The sequence below is a fragment of the Ipomoea triloba genome, chromosome 16, assembly GCF_003576645.1.
Source record: "Ipomoea triloba cultivar NCNSP0323 chromosome 16, ASM357664v1".
Classification (NCBI taxonomy): Eukaryota; Viridiplantae; Streptophyta; class Magnoliopsida; order Solanales; family Convolvulaceae; genus Ipomoea; species Ipomoea triloba.
Window position 1 is genome coordinate 3,402,618 of NC_044931.1, and position 19,076 is coordinate 3,421,693.

Genomic DNA, 19,076 nt, shown 5'->3' on the forward strand with positions numbered 1-19,076 from the left:
TTTGCTTTCTCATAATTCCTTTTCAAGGCTTGCTCTTTGGTTATTCCCATTTCCTAAAAAAAGCGGTAAATTGCATGAAAAATAAGGAAATGTAAGTCTGAAATCCACGCATAGGGAACCTATTGTTTTAGTGGGACACAAGTCAAGCAAGAAACTCATACGTAACCGGAATATATGTCGGTCCTCTCCATTCGAATACTTTGCTCCATTGCGGGTGTCTTAGCAACCGATTTACAATGTCTTCAAACCGAAATTCCCTTAGCACACTCGGATCAAAGTATTTCCTTGCAATTAAATTCTCTGACTTATACACATGCACAAGCGTCAGTTGTTCATGAGTTAAGCCTCGGAGGACCCTTGTTCCTCTTGCATTAGGTTCAGCTTGTGGCGGTGGAGGTGGTGGTTTTGCTCTTTCCATTGTTCGAGTTGTATTTGCTTTCTCATAATTCCTTTTCAAGGCTTGCTCTTTGGTTATTCCCATTTCCTAAAAAAAGCGGTAAAGTGCATGAAAAATAAAGAATGTAAGTCTGAACTCCACGCATAGGGAACCTATTGTTTTAGTGGGACACAAGTCAAGCAAGAAACTCATACGTAACCGGAATATATGTCGGTCCTCTCCATTCGAATACTTTGCTCCATTGCGGGTGTCTTAGCAACCGATTTACAATGTCTTCAAACCGAAATTCCCTTAGCACACTCGGATCAAAGTAAGTCTGAACTCCACGCATAGGGAACCTATTGTTTTAGTGGGACGCAACTCAAGCAAGAAACTCATACGTAACAGGAACATATGTCGGTCCTCTCCATTCGAATACTTTGCTCCATTGCGAGTGTCTTAGCAACCGATTTACCATGTCTTCAAACCCAAATTCCCTTAGCACACTCGGATCAAAGTATTTCCCTCCAATTAAATTCTCTGACTTTTACACATCCACAAGCGCCAATTGTTCATGAGTTAAGCCTCGGAGGACCCTTGTTCCTCTTGTATTAGGTTCAGCTTGTGGCGGTGGAGGTGGTGGTTTTGCTCTTGCCATTGTTCGAGTTGTATTTGCTTTCTCATAATTCCTTTTCAAGGCTTGCTCTTTGGTTATTCCCATTTCCTAAAAAACGCGGTAAAGTGCATGAAAAATAAGGAATGTAAGTCTGAACTCCACGCAGAGGGAACCTATTGTTTTAGTAGGACACATCAACTCCACGCAGAGGGAACCTATTGTTTTAGTAGGACACATCTCAAGCAAGAAAAGGGAACCTATTGTTTTAGTAGGACACATCTCAAGCAAGAAACTCATAGGTAACCGGAATATATGTCGGTCCTCTCCATTCGAATTCTTTGCTCCATTGCGGGTGTCTTAGCAACCGATTTACAATGTCTTCAAACCGAAATTCACTTAGCACACTCGGATCAAAGTATTTCCCTCCAATTAAATTCTCTGACTTATACAAAGTGCAAGTTGTTCATGAGTTAAGCCTCGGAGGACCCTTGTTCCTCTTGCATTAGGTTCAGCTTGTGGCGGTTGAGGTGGTAGTTTTGCTCTTGCCATTGTTCGAGTTATACTTGCTTTCTCATAATTCCTTTTCAAGGCTTGCTCTTTGGTTCTTCCTATTTCCTAAAAAAAGCGGTAAAGTGCATGAAAAATAAGGAAAGTAAGTCTGAACTCCACACATAGGGAACCTATTGTTTTAGTAGGACACATCTCAAGCAAGAAACTCATAGGTAACCGGAATATATGTCGGTCCTCTCCATTCGAATACTTTGCTCCATTGCGGGTGTCTTAGCAACCGATTTACCATGTCTTCAAACCCAAATTCCCTTAGCACACTCGGATCAAAGTATTTCCCTCCAATTAAATTCTCTGACTTTTACACATCAACAAGAGCCAATTGTTCATGAGTTAAGCCTCGGAGGACCCTTGTTCCTCTTGCATTTGGTTCAACTTGTGGTGGTGGAGGTGGTGGTTCTGCTCTTGCCATTGTTCGGCTTGTGCTTTCTTCCTCATAATTCCTTTTCAAGGCTTGCTCTTTGGTTCTTCCCATTTCCTAAAAAAAGCGGTAAAATGCATGAAAAATAAGGAAACGTAAGTCTGAACTCCACGCATAGGGAACCTATTGTTTTAGTAGGACACATCTCAAGCAAGAAACTCATAGGTAACCGGAATATATGTCGGTCCTCTCCATTCGAATACTTTGCTCCGTTGCTGGTGTCGTAGCAACCGATTTACAATGTCTTCAAACCGAAATTCCCTTAGCACACTCGGATCAAAGTATTTCCTTCCAATTGAATTCTCTGACTTATACACATGCACAAGCGCCAGTTGTTCATGAGTTAAGCCTCGGAGGACCCTTGTTCCTCTTGCATTAGGTTCAACTTGTGGTGGTGGAGGTGGTGGTTCTGCTCATAATTTCTTTGTTGCTCTTCCATTGTTCGAGTTGTACTTGGTTCCTCATAATTTCTTTTCAAGGCTTGCTCTTTCGTTCTTCCAATTTCCTAAAAAAAGCGGTAAAGTGCATGAAAAATAATGAAATGTAAGTCTGAACACCACGCATAGGGAACCTATTGTTTTAGTGAGACACAACTCAAGCAAGAAACTCATAGGTAACCGGAATAGATATCGGTCCTCTCCATTCGAATACTTTGCTCCATTACGGGTGTCTTAGCAACCGATTTACCATGTCTTCAAACCCAAATTTCCTTAGCACACTCGGATCAAAGTATTTCCTTCCAATTAAATTCTCTGACTTTTACACATCCACAAGCGCCAATTTTTCATGAGTTAAGCCTCGGAGGACCGTTGTTCCACTTGCATTAGGTTCATCTTGTGGCGGTGGAGGTGGTGGTTTTGCTCTTGCCATTGTTCGAGTTGTACTTGCTTTCTCATAATTCCTTTTCAAGGCTTGCTCTTTGGTACTTCCCATTTCCTAAAAAATGGCGGTAAAGTGCATGAAAAATAAGGAATGTTAGTCTGAACTCCACGCATAGGTAACTTATTGTTTTAGTAGGACACATCTCAAGCAAGAAACTCATAGGTAACCGGAATATATGTCGGTCCTCTCCATTCGAATACTTTGCTCCATTGCGGGTGTCTTAGCAACCGATTTACCATGTCTTCAAACCCAAATTCCCTTAGCACACTCGGATCAAAGTATTTCCCTCCAATTAAATTCTCTGACTTATACACATGCACAAGCGTCAGTTGTTCGTGAGTTAAGCCTCGGAGGATCCTTGTTCCTCTTGCATTAGGTTCAACTTGTGGTGGTGGAGGTGGTGGTTCTGCTCTTGCAATTGTTCGAGTTGTACTTGCTTCCTCATACTTTCTTTTCAAGGCTTGCTCTTTCGTTCTTCCAATTTCCTAAAAAAAGCGGTAAAGTGCATGAAAAATAAGGAAATGTAAGTCTGAACTCCACGCATAGGGAACCTATTGTTTTAGTGAGACACAACTCAAGCAAGAAACTCATAGGTAACCGGAATATATGTCGGTCCTCTCCATTCGAATACTTTGCTCCATTGCGGGTGTCCTAGCAACCGATTTACCATGTCTTCAAACCCAAATTCCCTTAGCACGCTCGGATCAAAGTATTTCCCTCCAATTAAATTCTCTGACTTATACACATCCACAAGCGCCAATTGTTCATGAGTTAAGCCTCGGAGGACCCTTGTTCCTCTTGCATTAGGTTCAACTTGTGGTGGTGGAGGTGGTGGTTCTGCTCTTGCCATTGTTCGGCTTGGGTTTCTTCCTCATAATTCCTTTTCAAGGCTTGCTCTTTGGTTCTTCCCATTTCCTAAAAAAAGCGGTAAAGTGCATGAAAAATAAGGAAATGTAAGTCTGAACTCCACGCATAGGGAACCTAATGTTTTAGTGGGACACATCTCAAGCAAGAAACTCATAGGTAACCGGAGTATATGTCGGTCCTCTCCATTCGAATACTTTGCTCCATTGCGGGTGTCCTAGCAACCGATTTACCATGTCTTCAAACCCAAATTCCCTTAGCACACTCGGATCAAAGTATTTCCCTCCAATTAAATTCTCTGACTTTTACACATCCACAAACGCCAATTGTTCATGTGTTAAGCCTCGGAGGACCCTTGTTCCTCTTGCATTAGGTTCAACTTGTGGTGGTGGAGGTGGTGGTTCTCCTCTTGCCATTGTTCTGCTTGTGCTTCTTCCTCATAATTCCTTTTCAAGGCTTGCTCTTAGGTTCTTCCCATTTCCTAAAAAAAGCGGTAAAGTGCATGAAAAATAAGGAAATGTAAGTCTGAACTCCACGCATAGGGAACCTATTGTTTTAGTGAGACACAACTCAAGCAAGAAACTCATAGGTAACCGGAATATATGTCGGTCCTCTCCATTCGAATACTTTGCTCCATTGCGGGTGTCTTAGCAACCGATTTACCATGTCTTCAAACCCAAATTCCCTTAGCACACTCGGATCAAAGTATTTCCCTCCAATTAAATTCTCTGACTTATACACATCCACAAACGCCAATTGTTCATGTGTTAAGCCTCGGAGGACCCTTGTTCCTCTTGCATTAGGTTCATCTTGTGGCGGTGGAGGTGGTGGTTTTGCTCTTGCCATTGTTCGAGTTGTACTTGCTTTCTAATAATTTCTTTTCAAGGCTTGCTCTTTGGTACTTCCCATTTCCTAAAAAATATCGGTAAAGTGCATGAAAAATAAGGAATGTAAGTCTGAACTCCACGCATAGGGAACCTATTGTTTTAGTAGGACACATTTCAAGCAAGAAACTCATAGGTAACCGGAATATATGTCGGTCCTCTCCATTCGAATACTTTGCTCCATTGCGGGTGTCCTAGCAACCGATTTACAATGTCTTCAAACCGAAATACTCTTAGCACACTTGGATCAAAGTATTTCCATGCAATTAAATTCTCGGACTTATACACATGCACAAGCGTCAGTTGTTCATGAGTTAAGCCTCGGAGGACCCTTGTTCCTCTTGCATTAGGTTCATCTTGTGGCGGTGGAGGTGGTGGTTTTGCTCTTGCCATTGTTCGAGTTGTACTTGCTTTCTCATAATTTGTTTTCAAGGCTTGCTCTTTGGTACTTCCCATTTCCTAAAAAATAGCGATAAAGTGCATGAAAAATAAGGAATGTAAGTCTGAACTCCACGCATAGGGAACCTATTGTTTTAAGTGGACACATTTCAAGCAAGAAACTCATAGGTAACCGGAATATATGTCGGTCCTCTCCATTCGAATACTTTGCTCCATTGCTATGTCTTCAAACCCAAATTCCCTTAGCACACTCGGATCAAAGTATTTCCCTCCAATTAAATTCTCTGACTTTTACACATCCACAAGCGCCAATTGTTCATGAGTTAAGCCTCGGAGGACCCTTGTTCCTCTTGCATTAGGTTCAGCTTGTGGCGGTGGAGGTGGTGGTTTTGCTCTTGCCATTGTTCGAGTTGTATTTGCTTTCTCATAATTACTTTTCAAGGCTTGCTCTTTGGTTATTCCCATTTCCTAAAAAAAGCGGTAAAGTGCATGAAAAATAAGGAATGTAAGTCTGAACTCCGCGCATAGGGAACCTATTGTTTTAGTAGGACACATCTCAAGCAAGAAACTCATAGGTAACCGGAATATATGTCGGTCCTCTTCATTCGAATACTTTGCTCCATTGCGGGTGTCTTAGCAACCGATTTACAATGTCTTCAAACCGAAATTCCTTTAGCAAACTCGGATCAAAGTATTTCCCTCCAATTAAATTCTCTGACTTATACAAAGTGCAAGTTGTTCATGAGTTAAGCCTCGGAGGACCCTTGTTCCTCTTGCATTAGGTTCAGCTTGTGGCGGTGGAGGTGGTAGTTTTGCTCTTGCCATTGTTCGAGTTATACTTGCTTTCTCATAATTCCTTTTCAAGGCTTGCTCTTTGGTTCTTCCCATTTCCTTTTCAAGCAAGCCATTCGATGCCATAGCCCTTGTTGATACTGGAGCTCAGTTCTCAATGATGAACCCAAAGCTGTTACCTCAGGAGGCATGTAGACCATCCCAGAAACGTCTTACATCAACATCTGGAGATGATTTTGATGCAGGATTATAAACGAAGGAACCATTGGAGATTAGCATACTTCCTAACTGCAAGATCCAAATTCATGTTCTTGGATGTGGCCTTCCAAGAAGGGATTTGCTATTAGGATTTGATGCTTTCAAGATGATGAAGGTATTGGTTCAATCACGAGGAATTAGCAAAGGCCCCTACTTCAAGCCATATGAAGAAGATTACAGAATGTGGCAACTCAACTTCATGGATACCATCACCCAGATCAAGCAACAATTGGTGGAACAATTATGTGCAGATTCTCATGACGAATTCATAAAGAAACACAGTAAGCCCCTATGGACCAGAGAAGAGTTCTTTATTGAACTTCCATTCAAAGAAGGAAAGGTGATCAACCCCACCAAAGCCAGCCACTCAGGAATGAATCCTCAACATCTCAAAATGGCAGTTCAAGAGTGTAAGGAGTTGCAGAAGTTAGNCAGATTCTCATGACGAATTCATGAAGAAACACAGTAAGCCCCTATGGACCAGAGAAGAGTTCTTTATTGAACTTCCATTCAAAGAAGGAAAGGTGATCAACCCCACCAAAGCCAGCCACTCAGGAATGAATCCTCAACATCTCAAAATGGCAGTTCAAGAGTGTAAGGAGTTGCAGAAGTTAGGATTAATCACAGAATCCAAGTCCTCATGGGCATGTGAAGCATTCTATGTGAACAAACGAGCAGAACAAGCAAGGGGAAAGTTACGACTTGTTATCAACTATCAACCCTTGAATCAATGTCTTAAAGATGTCAAATTTCCATTACCAAGGAGATCTATGATGTTCTCATATCTCCCAGGAGCCCAATGGTTTTCAAAGTTCGATCTCAAAGCAGGATTTTGGCAAATAGGAATCAAGCCAGAAGAAAGATACAAGACAGCCTTTTGTATCCCAGGATATCATCTTGAATGGAAGGTAATGCCTTTTGGTCTCAAAATTGCACCTAGTGAATTCCAGAAAGTGATGACCAAGATTTTTGAGCCAATTCTTAACAAAGCCCTCATTTACATCGATGATATCTTACTATTCAGTAAGACCATGGAGGAACACATCCAGCTGATCAGACAATTCATGGAGATATGCCAAAAATTTGGAATCATGTTATCCGAAAAGAAGATGTTACTAGCCCAACAGAAGATCCAGTTTTTAGGCATGGATATTGACCAGGGAAAGTTTCAACCAGGAAGGCATATTGCTCAGGAGTTACTCAAATTTCCTGATGAAAACCTCACAAAGCAGCAAGTTCAACAATTTCTTGGTATAATTAATTATATCCGAGATTTTGTTCCCAACATAGCCCCTCATGTTAGCACTCTCACCAAGATGTTGAAGAAGTCACCACCAAAATGGAGCGTAGAACAAACCAAGGCAATTCGATGGATGAAGGAGCACACCAAGGAATTACCACAATTGCACATCCCAGCAGGTGAAGGACTCAGAATTCTACAAACAGATGCCAGTGATTACTATTGGGGAGCAATACTTCTACAGGAAGTCAAAGGAAAAAGGCTTGTTTGCGGCTACTCCAGTGGTAGATTCAAAGATGCAGAACTTCATTACCACTCCACTTATAAAGAGATTTTAGCCGTGAAAAATGGAATTAAAAAATTTAATTTTCATTTGATCGGTTATAAGTTTCTTATTGAGTTAGACATGTCAGCTTTTCCAAAAATGTTGCAGTTCAAGATGAAAGAAATTCCACAAGCTCAAGCTCTAAGATGGCAACAATGGTTTTCTAGATACAACTATGATGTTCGCCATATTCCAGGAACGACGAACTTGTTAAGGAACTGGTTTGGTAAAATGGTGTTGGAGTAGAGGTAGCTGGGTATTTTTGGGGTGCTTCAAATAAATTGGGTTGGTAAGGTTGTTTGGGCCTGATCTCGGATCTCAACTGATCTATCATGCTCCGGATAGAAGCAGTTTCGTTGACTTGGTACTGAAAATGGGCTTGAGGCTTGCTCTTTCGTTCTTCCAATTTCCTAGGAAATGTAAGTCTGAACTCCACGCATAGGGAACCTATTGTTTTAGTGAGACACAACTCAAGCAAGAAACTCATAGGTAACCGGAATATATGTCGGTCCTCTCCATTCGAATACTTTGCTCCATTGCGGGTGTCTTAGCAACCGATTTACCATGTCTTCAAACCCAAATTCCCTTAGCACACTCGGATCAAAGTATTTCCCTCCAATTAAATTCTCTGACTTTTACACATCCACAAGCGCCAATTGTTCATGAGTTAAGCCTCGGAGGACCCTTGTTCCTCTTGCATTTGGTTCAACTTGTGGTGGTGGATGTGGTGGATCTGCTCTTGCCATTGTTCGGCTTGTACTTGCTTCCTCATAATTCATTTTCAAGGCTTGCTCTTTGGTTCTTCCCNATGATGAACCCAAAGCTGTTACCTCAGGAGGCATGTAGACCATCCCAGAAACGTCTTACATCAACATCTGGAGATGATTTTGATGCAGGATTATAAACGAAGGAACCATTGGAGATTAGCATACTTCCTAACTGCAAGATCCAAATTCATGTTCTTGGATGTGGCCTTCCAAGAAGGGATTTGCTATTAGGATTTGATGCTTTCAAGATGATGAAGGTATTGGTTCAATCACGAGGAATTAGCAAAGGCCCCTACTTCAAGCCATATGAAGAAGATTACAGAATGTGGCAACTCAACTTCATGGATACCATCACCCAGATCAAGCAACAATTGGTGGAACAATTATGTGCAGATTCTCATGACGAATTCATAAAGAAACACAGTAAGCCCCTATGGACCAGAGAAGAGTTCTTTATTGAACTTCCATTCAAAGAAGGAAAGGTGATCAACCCCACCAAAGCCAGCCACTCAGGAATGAATCCTCAACATCTCAAAATGGCAGTTCAAGAGTGTAAGGAGTTGCAGAAGTTAGGATTAATCACAGAATCCAAGTCCTCATGGGCATGTGAAGCATTCTATGTGAACAAACGAGCAGAACAAGCAAGGGGAAAGTTACGACTTGTTATCAACTATCAACCCTTGAATCAATGTCTTAAAGATGTCAAATTTCCATTACCAAGGAGATCTATGATGTTCTCATATCTCCCAGGAGCCCAATGGTTTTCAAAGTTCGATCTCAAAGCAGGATTTTGGCAAATAGGAATCAAGCCAGAAGAAAGATACAAGACAGCCTTTTGTATCCCAGGATATCATCTTGAATGGAAGGTAATGCCTTTTGGTCTCAAAATTGCACCTAGTGAATTCCAGAAAGTGATGACCAAGATTTTTGAGCCAATTCTTAACAAAGCCCTCATTTACATCGATGATATCTTACTATTCAGTAAGACCATGGAGGAACACATCCAGCTGATCAGACAATTCATGGAGATATGCCAAAAATTTGGAATCATGTTATCCGAAAAGAAGATGTTACTAGCCCAACAGAAGATCCAGTTTTTAGGCATGGATATTGACCAGGGAAAGTTTCAACCAGGAAGGCATATTGCTCAGGAGTTACTCAAATTTCCTGATGAAAACCTCACAAAGCAGCAAGTTCAACAATTTCTTGGTATAATTAATTATATCCGAGATTTTGTTCCCAACATAGCCCCTCATGTTAGCACTCTCACCAAGATGTTGAAGAAGTCACCACCAAAATGGAGCGTAGAACAAACCAAGGCAATTCGATGGATGAAGGAGCACACCAAGGAATTACCACAATTGCACATCCCAGCAGGTGAAGGACTCAGAATTCTACAAACAGATGCCAGTGATTACTATTGGGGAGCAATACTTCTACAGGAAGTCAAAGGAAAAAGGCTTGTTTGCGGCTACTCCAGTGGTAGATTCAAAGATGCAGAACTTCATTACCACTCCACTTATAAAGAGATTTTAGCCGTGAAAAATGGAATTAAAAAATTTAATTTTCATTTGATCGGTTATAAGTTTCTTATTGAGTTAGACATGTCAGCTTTTCCAAAAATGTTGCAGTTCAAGATGAAAGAAATTCCACAAGCTCAAGCTCTAAGATGGCAACAATGGTTTTCTAGATACAACTATGATGTTCGCCATATTCCAGGAACGACGAACTTGTTAAGGAACTGGTTTGGTAAAATGGTGTTGGAGTAGAGGTAGCTGGGTATTTTTGGGGTGCTTCAAATAAATTGGGTTGGTAAGGTTGTTTGGGCCTGATCTCGGATCTCAACTGATCTATCATGCTCCGGATAGAAGCAGTTTCGTTGACTTGGTACTGAAAATGGGCTTGAGGCTTGCTCTTTCGTTCTTCCAATTTCCTAGGAAATGTAAGTCTGAACTCCACGCATAGGGAACCTATTGTTTTAGTGAGACACAACTCAAGCAAGAAACTCATAGGTAACCGGAATATATGTCGGTCCTCTCCATTCGAATACTTTGCTCCATTGCGGGTGTCTTAGCAACCGATTTACCATGTCTTCAAACCCAAATTCCCTTAGCACACTCGGATCAAAGTATTTCCCTCCAATTAAATTCTCTGACTTTTACACATCCACAAGCGCCAATTGTTCATGAGTTAAGCCTCGGAGGACCCTTGTTCCTCTTGCATTTGGTTCAACTTGTGGTGGTGGATGTGGTGGATCTGCTCTTGCCATTGTTCGGCTTGTACTTGCTTCCTCATAATTCATTTTCAAGGCTTGCTCTTTGGTTCTTCCCATTTCCTAAAAAAAGCGGTAAAGTGCATGAAAAATAAGGAACTGTAAGTCTGAACTCCACGCATAGGGAACCTATTGTTTTAGTGCGACACAACTCAAGCAAGTTAAACACATGATGATGTTGTGATTAGCCCCTTGCTACTCAAGTCCTATCTAGCCATTCCTAGAGGATGACCCTTGCTACTCAAGTCCTATCTAGCCATTCCTAGAGGATGACACTCACTAATCAAATCCTATCTAGCCATTCCTAGAGGATGACACTCACTAATCAAACAACTAAAAATACAACTTTCAAATGATAAATCCTTTAGGGATTTAGATTGAATTGCTATGCATAAATGCTTATATGAATTGAATTTTTAAATCAAGGTTATGCATTGCTTTTGGTATGAATGTGAAAAGGGAATCACTTACCTCTTCTTTAATTAGGGCTCTATTATGCAAGAGATGTATGGAATTGGAGTTTCACCTATGAGAATAGGGATTCAACATAGCCAATCCTTTCACATTTCTAACTTGCTGTTGAGAAAGGGAAGTTCGAAGGATTATGCACACAATGTGCTTTATTAAATGTCTCACCTGGTCTAATTGCTATTAGAATGGGATTAGAACTTTGGTGGTGACCAATGGCCACGAGACTGGCATTGGCATTGACTCGGTTCTCTCACTTCATCGTTGATCCTTGTTTAGCCAAGAACCTTAAAAGACTACAGAAACGTTTGTGCGTTGCAATTTGATTTAAATCCTCTTCTTTATCATTGATTATTTCTCAAATCAATTGTTTGTTTTACAATTATATCATGCAAACAAAGCAATCAACTCGGTTAGCTTTTAAACACTTCATGATGTTGTGATTAGCCCCTTGCTACTCAAGTCCTATCTAGCCATTCCTAGAGGATGACACTCACTAATCAAACCACTAAAAATACAACTTTCAAATGATAAATCCTTTAGGGATTTAGATTGAATTGCTATGCATAAATGCTTATATGAATTAATTTTTAAATCAAGGTTATGCATTGCTTTTGGTATGAATGTGGAAAGGGAATCACTTACCTCTTCTTTAATTAGGGCTCTATTATGCAAGAGATGTATGGAATTGGAGTTTCACCTATGAGAATAGGGATTCAACATAGCCAATCCTTTCACATTTCTAACTTGCTGTTGAGAAAGGGAAGTTCGAAGGATTATGCACACAATGTGCTTTATTAAATGTCTCACCTGGTCTAATTGCTATTAGAATGGGATTAGAACTTTGGTGGTGACCAATGGCCACGAGACTGGCATTGGCATTGACTCGGTTCTCTCACTTCATCGTTGATCCTTGTTTAGCCAAGAACCTTAAAAGATTACAGAAACGTTTGTGCGTTGCAATTTGATTTAAATCCTCTTCTTTATCATTGATTATTTCTCAAATCAATTGTTTGTTTTACAATTATATCATGCAAACAAAGCAATCAACTCGGTTAGCTTTTAAACACTTGATGATGTTGTGATTAGCCCCTTGCTACTCAAGTCCTATCTAGCCATTCTTAGAGGATGACACTCACTAATCAAACCACTAAAAATACAACTTTCAAATGATAAATCCTTTAGGAATTTAGGTTGAATTGCTATGCATAAATGCTTATATGAATTGAATTTTTAGATCAAGGTTATGCATTGCTTTTGGTATGAATGTGAAAGGGGAATCACTTGACTCTTCTTTAATTAGGGCTCTATTATGCAAGAGATGTATGGAATTGGAGTTTCACCTATGAGAATAGGGATTCAACATAGCCAATCCTTTCACATTTCTAACTTGCTGTTGAGAAATGGAAGTTCGAAGGGATTATGCACACAATGTGCTTTATTAAATGCCTCACCTGGTTTAATTGCTATTAGAATGGGGTAGAACTTTGGAAGTGACCAATGGCCACGAGACTGGCATTGGCATTGACTCGGTCCCTCACTTCATCGTTGAGCCTTGTTTAGCCAAGAACCTTAAAACACTAGAGAACCGTTTGTGCATTGCAATTTGATTTAAATCCTCTTCTTTATCATTGATTATTTCTCAAATCAATTTTTTGTTTTACAATTATATCATGCAAACAAACCAATCAACTCGGTTAGCTTTTAAACACTTGATGATGTTGTGCTTAGCCCCTTGCTACTCAAGTCCTATCTAGCCATTCCTAGAGGACCCTTTATCATTTCTAACTTGCCGTTGAGAAAGGGAAGTTCGAAGGGATTATGCACACAATGTGCTTGATTAAATGCCTCACCTGGTCTAATTGCTATTAGAATGGGATTAGAACTTTGGTGGTGACCCATGGCCACGAGACTGGCATTGGCATGGACTCTGTTCCCTCACTTCATCGTTGATCCTTGTTTAGCCAAGAACTTTAAAACACTAGAGAAACGTTTGTGCATTGCAATTTCATTTAATTATCTTCTTTATCATTGATTATTTCTCAAATCAATTGTTTGTTTTACAATTATATCATGCAAACAAAAGCAATCAGCTCGGTTAGCTTTTAAACACTTGATGATGTTGTGCTTAGCCCCTTGATACTCAAGTCCTATATAGCCATTCCTAGAGGACCCTTTCACATTTCTAACTTGCCGTTGAGAAAGGGAAGTTCGAAGAGAATATGCACACAATGTGCTTGGTTAAATGACTCACTTGGTCTAATTGCTATAAGAATAGGATTAAAACTTTGGTGGTGACCAATGTCTACGAGAGTGGCATTGGCATTGACTCGGTTCCTTCACTTCGTCGTTGAGCCTTGTTTAGCCAAGAAACTTAAAACACTAGAGAAACATTTGTGAATTGCAATTTGATTTAAATCCTCTTCTTTATCATTGTTTATTTCTCAAATCAATTGTTTGTTTTTCAATTATATCATGCAAACAAACCAATCAACTCGGTTAGCTTTTAAACACTTGATGATGTTGTGCTTAGCCCCTTGCTACTCAAGTCCTATCTAGCCATTCCTAGAGGACCCTTTCACATTTCTAACTTGCCGTTGAGAAAGGGAAGATCGAAGGGATTATGCACACAATGCGCTTGATTAAATGCCTCACCTGGTCTAATTGCTATTAGAATGGGATTAGAACTTTGGTGGTGACCCATGGCCACGAGACTGGCATTGGCATGGACTCTGTTCCCTCACTTCATCGTTGATCCTTGTTTAGTCAAGAACCTTAAAACTCTAGAGAAACGTTTGTGCATTGCAATTTGATTTAAATCCTCTTCTTTATCATTGATTATTTCTCAAATTAATTGTTTGTTTTACAATTATATCATGCAAACAAACCAATCAACTCGGTTAGCTTTTAAACACTTGATGATGTTGTGCTTAGCCCCTTGATACTCAAGTCCTATCTAGCCATTCCTAGAGGACCCTTTCACATTTCTAACTTGCCGTTGAGAAAGGAAAGTTCGAAGAGAATATGCACACAGTGTGCTTGATTAAATGACTCACCTGGTCTAATTGCTATAAGAATGGGATTAAAACTTTGGTGGTGACCAATGTCTACGAGAGTGGCATTGGCATTGACTCGGTTCCTTCACTTCGTCGTTGAGCCTTGTTTAGCCAAGAACCTTAAAACACTAGAGAAGCGTTCGTGAATTGCAATTTGATTTAAATTCTCTTCTTTATCATTGTTTATTTCTCAAATCAATTGTTTGTTTTTCAATTATATCATGCAAACAAACCAATCAACTCGGTTAGCTTTTAAACACTTGATGATGTTGTGCTTAGCCCCTTGCTACTCAAGTCCTATGTAGCCATTCCTAGAGGACCCTTTCACATTTCTAACTTGCCGTTGAGAAAGGGAAGATCGAAGGGATTATGCACACAATGTGCTTGATTAAATGCCTCACCTGGTCTAATTGCTATTAGAATGGGATTAGAACTTTGGTGGTGACCCATGGCCACGAGACTGGCATTGGCATGGACTCTGTTCCCTCACTTCATCGTTGATCCTTGTTTAGTCAAGAACCTTAAAACTCTAGAGAAACGTTTGTGCATTGCAATTTGATTTAAATCCTCAAATTAATTGTTTGTTTTACAATTATATCATGCAAACAAATCAATCAACTCGGTTAGCTTTTAAACACTTGATGATGTTGTGCTTAGCCCCTTGATACTCAAGTCCTATCTAGCCATTCCTAGAGGACCCTTTCACATTTCTAACTTGCCGTTGAGAAAGGGAAGTTCGAAGAGAATATGCACACAGTGTGCTTGATTAAATGACTCACCTGGTCTAATTGCTATAAGAATGGGATTAAAACTTTGGTGGTGACCAATGTCTACGAGAGTGGCATTGGCATTGACTCGGTTCCTTCACTTCGTCGTTGAGCCTTGTTTAGCCAAGAACCTTAAAACACTAGAGAAGCATTTGTACATTGCAATTTGATTTAAATCCTCTTCTTTATCATTGTTTATTTCTCAAATAAATTGTTTGTTTTTCAATTATATCATGCAAACAAACCAATCAACTCGGTTAGCGTTTAAACACTTGATGATGTTGTGCTCTCACGTCCTATGTTGTCATTCCTAGAGGACGACACTCACTAATTAAACCACTAAAAATACAACTTTCAAATGAAAAATCATTTAGGGATTTAGATTGAATTGCTATGCATGAATGCTTATATGAATTGAATTTTTAAATCAAGGTTATGTATTGCTTTTGGTGTGAATGTGAAAAGTCAATCACTTGACTCTTGTTTAATTAGGGCTCTATTATGCAAGAGATGTATGGAATTGGAGTTTCACCTTTAAGAATAAGGATTCACCATAGCCAACCCTTTCACATTTCTAACTTGCTGTTGAGAAAGGGAATTTCGAAGGGATTATGCACACGATGTGCTTAATTAAATGCCTCACCTGGTCTAATTGCTATTAGAATGGGATTAGAACTTTGGTGGTGACCAATGGCCACGAGACTGGCATTGGCATTGATTCGGTTCCCTCACTTCATCGTTGATCCTTGTTTAGCCAAGAACCTTAAAACACTAGAGATCGTTGATCCTTGTTTAGCCAAGAACCTTAAAACACTAGAGAAACGTTTGTGCATTGTAGCCAAGAACCTTAAAACACTAGAGAAACGTTTGTGCATTGCAGCCAAGAACCTTAAAACACTAGAGAAACGTTTGTGCATTGCAATTTGATTTAAATCCTCTTCTTTATCATTGATTATTTCTCAAATCAATTGTTTGTATTACAATAATATCATGCAAACAAACCAATCAACTCGGTTAGGTTTTAAACACTTGATGATGTTGTGCTTAGCCCCTTGCCACTGAAGTCCTATCTAGCCATTCCTAGAGGACCCTTTCACATTTCTAACATGCCGTTGAAAAAGGGAAGTTCGAAGGGAATATGCAAACAATGTGCTTGATTAAATGACTCACCTGGTTGAATGCTATAAGAATGGGATTAGAACTTTGGTGGTGACTAATGTATACGAGAGTGGCATTGGCATTGACTCGGTTCCCTCACTTCATCGTTGAGCCTTGTTTAGCCAAGAACCTTAAAACACTAGAGAAACGTTTGTGCATTGCAATTTGATTTAAATCCTCTTATCTATCATTGATTATTTCTCAAATCAGTTGTTTGTTTTACAATTATATCACGCAAACAAATCAATCAACTCGGTTAGCTTTTAAACACTTGATGATGTTGTGCTCTCACGTCCTATGTAGCCAATCCTAGAAGACGACACTCACTAATCAAACCACTAAAAATACAACTTTCAAATGATAAATCATATAGGGATTTAGATTGAATTGCTATGCATGTATGCTTATATGAATTGCATTTTTAAATCAAGGTTATGTATTGCTTTTGGTATGAATGTGAAAAGGGAATCACTTGACTATTGTTTAATTAGGGCTCTATTATGCAAGAGATGTATGGAATTGGAGTTTCACCTATGAGAATATGGATTCACCAAAGCCAACCCTTTCACATTTCTAACTTGCCGTTGAGAAAGGGAAGTTCGAAGTGATTATGCACACAATGTGCTTGATTAAATGCCTCACCTGGTCTAATTGCTATTAGAATGGGATTAGAACTTTGGTGGTGACCAATGTCCACGAGACTGGCATTGGCATTGACTCGGTTCCCACACTTCATCGTTGAGGCTTGTTTAGCCAAGAACCTTAAAACACTAGAGAAACGTTTGTTCATTGCAATTTGATTTAAATCCTCTTCTTTATCATTGATTATTTCTCAAATCAATTGTTTGTTTTACAATTATATCATGCAAACAAACCAATCAATTCGGTTAGCTTTTAAACACTTGATGATGTTGTGATTAGACCCTTGCTACTCAAGTCCTATCTAGCCATTCCTAGAGGATGACACTCACTAATCAAACAACTAAAAATACAACTTTCAAATGATAAATCCTTTAGGGATTTAGATTGAATTGGTACGCATAAATGCTTATATGAATTGAATTTTTAAATCAAGGTTATGCATTGCTTTTGGTATAAATGTGAAAAGGGAATCACTTGACTCTTGTTTAATTAAGGCTCTATTATGCAAGAGATGTATGGAATTGGAGTTCACCTATGATTATAGGGATTCAACATAGCCAACCCTTTCACATTTCTAACTTGCTGTTGAGAAAGGGAAGTTCGAAGGATTATGCACACAATGTGCTTGATTAAATGCCTCACCTGGTATAATTGCTATTAGAATGGATTAGAACTTTGGTGGTGACCAATGGCCACGAGACTGGCATTGGCATTGACTCGGTTCCCTCACTTCATCGTTGATCCTTGTTTAGCCAAGAACCTTAAAACACTAGAGAAACGTTTGTGCATTGCAATTTGATTTAAATCCTCTTCTTTATCATTGATTATTTCTCAAATCAATTGTTTGTTTTACAATTATATCATGCAAACAAAGCAATCAACTCGGTTAGCTTTTAAACACTTGATGATGTTGTGCTTAGCCCCTTGCTACTCAAGTCCTATCTAGCCATTCCTAGAGGACGAGACTCACTAATCAAACCACTAAAAATACAACTTTCAAATAATAAATCCTTTAGGGATTTAGATTGAAATTCTATGCATGAATGCTTATATGAATTGAATTTTTAAATCAAGGTTTTGCATTGCTTTTAGTATGAATCTGATTGTGGAAATAGGGAATTACTTCACACTAATTTGATTAGGGCCCTATTATGCAAGAGCTTTATGGAATTGGAGTTTCACCTATGAGAATAGTGATTCACTATTTAACACTTCAAACTTGCCGTTGAGAAAGGCAAGTTGGAACTGATTATGCACACAATGTGCCTGATTAAATGCCTCACCAGGTCTAATTGCTATGAGAATGGGATTAGAACTTTGGTCGTAACCAATGTCCACGAGAGTGGCATTGGCATTGACTCGGTTCCCCCACTTCATCGTTGAGCCATGTTTAGCCAAGAACCTTATAACACTAGAGAAGCATTTGTGCATTGCAATTTCATTTAAATCCTCTTCTTTATCATTGTTTATTCTCAAATCAATTGTTTGTTTTACAATTATATCATGCAAACAAACCAATGAACTCGGTTAGCTTTTAAACACTTGATGATGTTGTGCTTAGCCCCTTGCTACTCTAGTCCTATCTAGCCATTCCTAGAGGACGAAACTCACTAATCAAACCACTAAAAATACAACTTTCAAATAATAAATCCTTTAGGGATTTAGATTGAAATTCTATGCATGAATGCTTATATGAATTGAATTTTTAAATCAAGGTTTTGCATTGCTTTTAGTATGAATCTGATTGTGGAAATCGGGAATTACTTGACTCTTATTTGATTAGGGCCCTATTATGCAAGAGATGTATGGAATTGGAGTTTCACCTATTAGAATAGTGATTCACTATTTCACATTTAAAGGGAAGTTGAAACTGATTATGAACACAATGTGCCTGATTAAATGCCTCACCAGGTCTAATTGCTATGAGAATGGGATTAGAACTTTGGTCGTAACCAATGTCCACGAGAGTGGCATTGGCATTGACTCGGTTCCCCCACTTCATCGTTGAGCCATGTTTAGCCAAGAACCTTATAACACTAGAGAAGCATTTGTGCATTGCAATTTCATTTAAATCCTCTTCTTTATCATTGTTTATTCTCAAATCAATTGTTTGTTTTACAATTATATCATGCAAACAAACCAATGAACTCGGTTAGCTTTTAAACACTTGATGATGTTGTGCTTAGCCCCTTGCTACTCTAGTCCTATCTAGCCATTCCTAGAGGACGAGACTCACTAATCAAACCACTAAAAATACAACTTTCAAATAATAAATCCTTTAGGGATTTAGATTGAAATTCTATGCATGAATGCTTATATGAA